We start from the raw sequence: 6,338 nt of genomic DNA, 5'->3' as shown, positions 1-6,338 counted from the left end.
CAGGAAACAAGTGAAAGAAAACTGCCGAGCAGCCTGGAAGGAAAAGTTAATCGGACATAACAAGTTAAAACAGTTTGCAAGCTTCAAGCCAAACTGCTGAATCTAGCGTCCAAGTTCTCCTTGATAGCGTGACTCTGTGTTGTTGTCCTTCATTCTTCTGTCTCTGTCTGTCAAATCTCAGCGGAATATAAACCAACTATTGTCACGCTCTGCTGGTTGGTGTGCTTGCAAGCAGAGAATTCATTGTCTGTTTTCAATTGCAGAGCTGGGATGCTCGTCGTCTGATGGAGCGCTCTCGAGCTGTGAAGTGTCCAGATATCAGCGCTCACCTGGCTGGTACCAAGAAGGTTCAGCAGGTGCTCGCCAGACCTGGAGTCCTGGAGAGGTTCTTCCCAGACCAGCCTCAAGCTGTGCAGCAGATCCGAGCGGCATTCGCTGACCTCTACACTATACATGTGGAGAAAAAGGACACGATTTTTTCATTGTTTGGAAAATTTGGCATTAGATAATCCTCACCTGGGTTTTGCTATCTAGTGTAGGCAATATCATTCACATTTTATTCCTGTGATTTATTTTCTGTGGTTGCGCTCGTCTACAGGGTCCAGAGATCTATAAAACAGTATCAATGGCCTTGCAGCAGCAGAACGGTTTGTCTCGAAGCCTCAGCGAGAAGAAGGAGGTACAGCGAGGGGACAAAAGCATCTTTAAAAATGTTGGCAATGCAGCAAATGCTGAAACTTCTGTTTGTTTCTCACCATTTGTTAAACTAGGGAAGCTTAAGCAGTGCATGGATCTGCACACACATGCAGCATTTGCTTGCATTCCATGTATGAGCTAGCCTCAGTCAAAACAGTGACGACACAAACATGACTGCCTGCTGTTTTGCATTACTGTGTATCTACTGTGATTCATAGATGCTGTACTGTGACTGAGATAATAGTGTATACGAGACACACTTGACAACAACATTGATTAAGATGTGAAAAAGCTACGGCTGACTAACCACCCTGCCTTACATCACTCTGGGCTAATACTGTAAAAAGCAATAATTAGTTTTCTTTGTAATATCAGATCATTTGTTTTGATAAATACATAGTTCAGTATCAGGGTTCACATGAGCTATTTTAGCAGTAATTTTACACTCCACTATGATAGTATTTCACTGTTAATCATATTAGCAAGGAAGCTAGGGTTTGTAATTCATTCTTAATTTAGCCACGCTGCATGAATTTGGATGATAACACTTTTGAAAATGGCAGTTTAATTTATTGGGCAATTATAAAATCGTATTTCTTAGGCTGGCTTTTAAGGAAGCCTGGGAAGAAAGATGGAGGTGGAAAGGATGTGCAAGCTGTGGGACAAAGTTGCTGAGACTAGGTTAAAAAGAGGTGAGGATCAGTGAGCAGGAGTGTGGCTTTGTGCTGAAAAGAGCACAACAGATTGTCTGGAGAGAAGGTGAAGGAAAGTCAGCTGAAGCAAGACAGTTTGTGGAGTTTGTGTTGGACTGTATGTTATGCTGGGAGCCTGGGGATTAGTGGACTTTGATTCCAAGTTAATACTAGCTAGTGTTTCTCACTGGTTTTTGGGTGGTGGAGTAAAAGGGATTGGTTGGTGGCTGTTTCTAATGTTAGCCTTGTCTTGGTTTTCTTACAGGCAGGGTAAAGACATGGTGATGAATGAGTGTGTGGGCCGTCTGCTGAGGACCAAGAGCTCAGGACAGTCAGACGGGGGCGTCGCAGCAGGAGTCACCGTGCTCGACAACCCTCTGCTGTTCTGAGATGTCACACTCCTGCCTGCACATACAAACCACAGTGAAGTCAGAGTTCCACCTGCACCTCCACCTGTTCTTGCAACAGCATGAAAACTGACAGAGGTGAGACAGCAGAAAAGTTCTTGTTTTTTTTTTTTACTAAGTTAAGGAATTAAGTTAAGAAGAGTGATTAAATAAATAGTTTCTTGCATTTTTGATTTAATGATTGTGTTTAGGATTATTTCAGAAACATGTTTAGAGGATCTTTGTAAGCCTGTATTTACTTTAAAAGAAGGGAAGCACTTCTTCATCCTACAGAAAAGGTGACACATTACAGATGAGTTCATAAAAAGTGTCTCTGTCACTCTTTCAAGGCTCTGTCACTTTTTCTTTTTGACTGGAACAGCATGGTAAAGTAGGCCTAGGCTGCCATCTTGTGGCAGTGTGTTGTTACTACAACATATGAAATTGTGTTTCTATTGGAAATATAATTCAGCACCACTGAGCCGCTCTCTCAGTTACAAACTGAACCTGTTTTGTAGACGTATAAATCACTAAACACAGTGAAGCTTTTGGTTTTGTAAAAGTGTTTCTTATTCAAAATGCATGTTGATTTTTATCAGGGTGAAGAGCAGTTAGCAGTGCATTCATGGACATCTTTAAACTATTAATTGAAGAATCTTTGGTCATGATGGCATGAACTAGAAACGTGAGCTCCAGGTGAGACTGCACAGAAGAACAAGTGTCCTTAAACTGCATCAACTGATGACGTCTTACAATTTTATTCTACTGTGTGTTTTTATCATTGAACGTTTATGTCTTTGTGTACACATACGAACACAAGCTACTGTAACCTAGAGAAGCTCAGCAATATTTAAGTACACAAACAGTTCCAGGTGCTGGACTGTTTGAAGACCCCACTTTGGATCATGTGAAGGACATTTCGTTTTTTGTTACAGGCATTGAAGGGTTAATGCTGTTAATTGCATAGTGCAGTGATAGATAACGTGGTAGAGCTGGTCCAGCTTGTGAACCAAAGAATAATATCTAGTATGCTGTGAATGAAAAAAATAAATGGTATGACTGTTCATTTACCAAACCCTAACCTGTGAGATCAGGCTCACATCTCTGATCATAGAAATGGGGAACTTTTCAGGAAATGTACTTCAAAAAATAAAAACAAGAGTAAGATGGGAAAGTCAGAAGGAAATAAGACACTTTCTCAATTGTGAGAAATTCTGTGAGAATTTTAGCTGGATTGTCTGTGGTATAACTGGCATGTAACAAGAGGAGTCACCCACTGCTGCCCATTACAAAGGAAGAGGTTTTAGGACTTCCAAACCATCTTCACTGTTCCCATCAGGAGGCATCTATTTCTTTGTTACACCCTATGCTTTGAGAAATACACTATTGTCACACCACAGTGAGCCAGTTGCATGAACAGCAGCCTAATCAGACTTCTGCAGAGTCTCAAAGTTCTTTTGGATTCTGCTTCTTGTGTCCAACAGGAAGAATTCTGTCCATAAACAAAGGATTTTAAAATGTACCATTTTTTTCTTTTTACTTTTGTACAGTAACCTAAAATTATTATTGCCTCAAAAGGATTTATCCTCTGATCTATGGGTTTTTTGTTTTTTAAATGTTGTTCTAAGCGGCCAACGAATTGTTAATGCATGATTAAAGTGAATTGTTAATTTCTGGTTTTACTATAAACAGACTGGGGACGCTTGTGTTTTCTTTCTTCCTCAAATGATCAGATAAGACTTGAGTAAAAGAAATAATGCAAAGGCATTTTGCTGTGTTCACAGAGGGTCTTGAGGGTCTGTGTAAACGGAAAGATCTTGGCGATGGGGCATAAATTTGGGCACCACAAAAAAGAAATGAAATCAATATTTAGTAGATCCGCCTTTTGCAGAAATTACAGCCTCTAAACGCTTCCTGTAGGTTCCAATGAGAGTCTGGATTGTGGTTGAAGGTATTTTGGACCATTCCTCTTTACAAAACATCTCTAGTTCATTCAGGTTTGATGGCTTCCAAGCATGGACAGCTCTCTTTAACTCACACCACAGATTTTCAATAATATTCAGGTCTGGGGGCTGAGATGGCCATTCCAGAACGTTGTTCTTGTTCCTCTGCATGAATGCCTTAGTGGACTTTGAGCAGTGTTTCGGGTCGTTGTCTTCTTGAAACATCCAGCCCCAGCGCAGCTTCAGCTTTCTCACTGATTCCTGGACACTGGTCTCCAGAATCTGCTGATACTGAGTGGAATCCATGTGTCCCTCAACTTTGACAAGATTCCCAGTACCTCCACTGGCCACATAGCCCACAGCATGATGGAACCACCACCATATTTCACTGTAGGTAGCAGGTGTTTTTCTTGGAATGCTGTGTTCTTTTTCCTCCATGCATGACGCCCCTTGTTATGCCCAAATAACTCAATTTTCGTTTCATCAGTCCACAGCACCTTATTCCAGAATGAAGCTGCCTGTCCAAATGTGCTTTAGCATACCTCAAGCGGCTCTGTTTGTGCTGTGGGCGGAGAAAAGGCTTCCTCTGCATCACTCTCGCATACAGCATCTCCTTGTGTAAAGTGCGCCGAATGGTTGAACGATGCACAGTGACTCCATCTGCTGCAAGATGATGTTGTAGGTCTTTGGTGACAAGGACCCCGTGGAGCGAGGCGTCCTCAACCTCTCCACAGCACAGGTGGAATACAGCGAAGACCAGCAGGCCATGCTTAAGGTACGGATGGATGTAACACACTTGTCTACAAGACTTAAAAACAGTTTCTACCATCAAGCCATACGACACCTCAACCACAACACTTAAACACACACAACACATTCCACAGGACGCACTCAGAAGCTACCCTGCAGCTTCACAAGCACACTGTATAATCTGCACTGGTCACTTCCCTTTATTGGTATTTATATTGAAAAAAAAAAGTGCAATACTGTAATAACTGCCACTACAAATTTTGTACTGTTCACTTTATACTGCTGCTCATTCCTGCCACTGCGCAATATCCCATTTACCCCTGGCTGTACGCTTTTAATCCTCTGCTAGCAGGAACAAGAAGGTACACACACACAGACACACACACACACACACGCTCCTCACACCACAGTCAAATGTGCAGCTTCTGCAACCTTCAAAAACATTCCCTTCTCCTCACAACGTAAAACTCTCCCCGCAGATCTAAGCTGGCGAGGCGACGCAGCGGCCTGATGAAGAACTGAGCTTGCGGAGCGGTATGCGGGAAAACCACCACTTCCATCCTTTCTGAAAAGCCTTTGAAAATACCGAAAATACCAAGTGTTAAAACTTATTAATCATTGTGATTCTTGACAGTTTGCTCTTGTAAGTAGACTTGTGGCTTAAGTCTCTTTTCATGCGACTAAAACGTTGAAGTTCCACAGAACTTTTGCCTCCCCGCTTCCCTCCAGCAACCCCGCTGCCAACTTAGCTTTCCTCCTCTCTATTCCCTCCCCTCAGCTTTTTGTGTTTTTGTTTCCATGACAATGTTTGGGTCTAATTTTGTTCTGCTTCGTTGTCATTCCCAAACTCCCCTAAGTAGCATGTTGTAGTAGTCTACTTGTGTGTGCACGACTCTCCAGGAACTTTCCGTTTGCCAATCATCTGTACAAAAAAATGTCGCTATCAGTTTTATTTGTCTCCTGAAATGAGTTTCATTCTATTTTGGGGGTTTTTTTGTTGTTGGTTTTTTATTAAATTAACATGCTTGCATGATACCTGCAGCAGTCCTTGGGAGAAGACCAGGTTTGCTCAGTTTAAAACAAAAAACAAAAATTAACCAAATCAGCCAGCTTACATTTGAAACCATGAAGGAAAAATCTACAGATCTCTCCAAGTGACGTGTTAGTTTATGCTCTGCTACCTAAACTATAGCTGCTAATAGATTTATAGGTTATTTTTCTTCTCGCAGTGACATTTGCATCAGGCTGAAACAGGCTCTGAAAAAAAAAAAAAATCAAAGTGGGAATGAAATTTGACAGGAGGGCCACGCCCGATTTCCACGGTTATCCACGTTATACTTAGATCCTCCTCAATCTGTGTACATATGGCACCACTAAACCCCCGATAGTGCCAGTGTCAGTTAGTGAGTCAGTAAAATACTCATGCATTTGTGTTAACATAAAAACTGCAGACTAACTAGAGACAAACAAGCGAGGATCGCTTCATATCTCAGCAGTTTAAAAAGAAAATAAAAAATGACTGATTGTTCCTGCAGGAGTAGATTCGGGCCCCTTTTTGCTTTTTCATCCCAAGGAGTAAAAACAGGGTTACGAGGAGAGGAGGAGGACTAGGATGAAAACGAACTAGACGGAGAACTTGATTTGTACATGCGGTCTGTTCTGGGATCAGTGTGGTAGTTAACCCTCATTTAACACATTCCTCTCTGCTCGTCTAGCTTGCTCTAACTCACATTTATTTCTTTATTTTTTAACCTTATTTTGCACATTAACACATATCTATAGCAAGGACAGAGACAGAGCCACATATGTTGAGTCCAGGATTGTATTTGAGCATCAGGAACAAATGATAAGAGAACATATCAGGAGTACAC

General features: G+C 41.6%; 1 long non-coding RNA gene across 1 annotated transcript; it reads left to right on the top strand.

Moving 5' to 3' along the window:
• Positions 1-6: 6 nt before the first annotated feature.
• Positions 7-5,971, top strand: LOC121813836. Its single transcript, XR_006053912.1, has 3 exons — positions 7-1,873; positions 2,374-4,492; positions 4,947-5,971. It is a non-coding gene; the product is annotated as an uncharacterized LOC121813836 (long non-coding RNA).
• The last annotated feature ends 367 nt before the right edge of the window (positions 5,972-6,338 follow it).

The sequence above is a fragment of the Haplochromis burtoni genome, unplaced genomic scaffold (genome assembly GCF_018398535.1).
Source record: "Haplochromis burtoni strain Fernald_Lab_line unplaced genomic scaffold, NCSU_Asbu1 Contig_2918, whole genome shotgun sequence".
Classification (NCBI taxonomy): domain Eukaryota; kingdom Metazoa; phylum Chordata; class Actinopteri; order Cichliformes; family Cichlidae; genus Haplochromis; species Haplochromis burtoni.
Note: the sequence above shows the minus strand (reverse complement) of the source record. Positions and strands in the feature narration are given on the sequence as shown.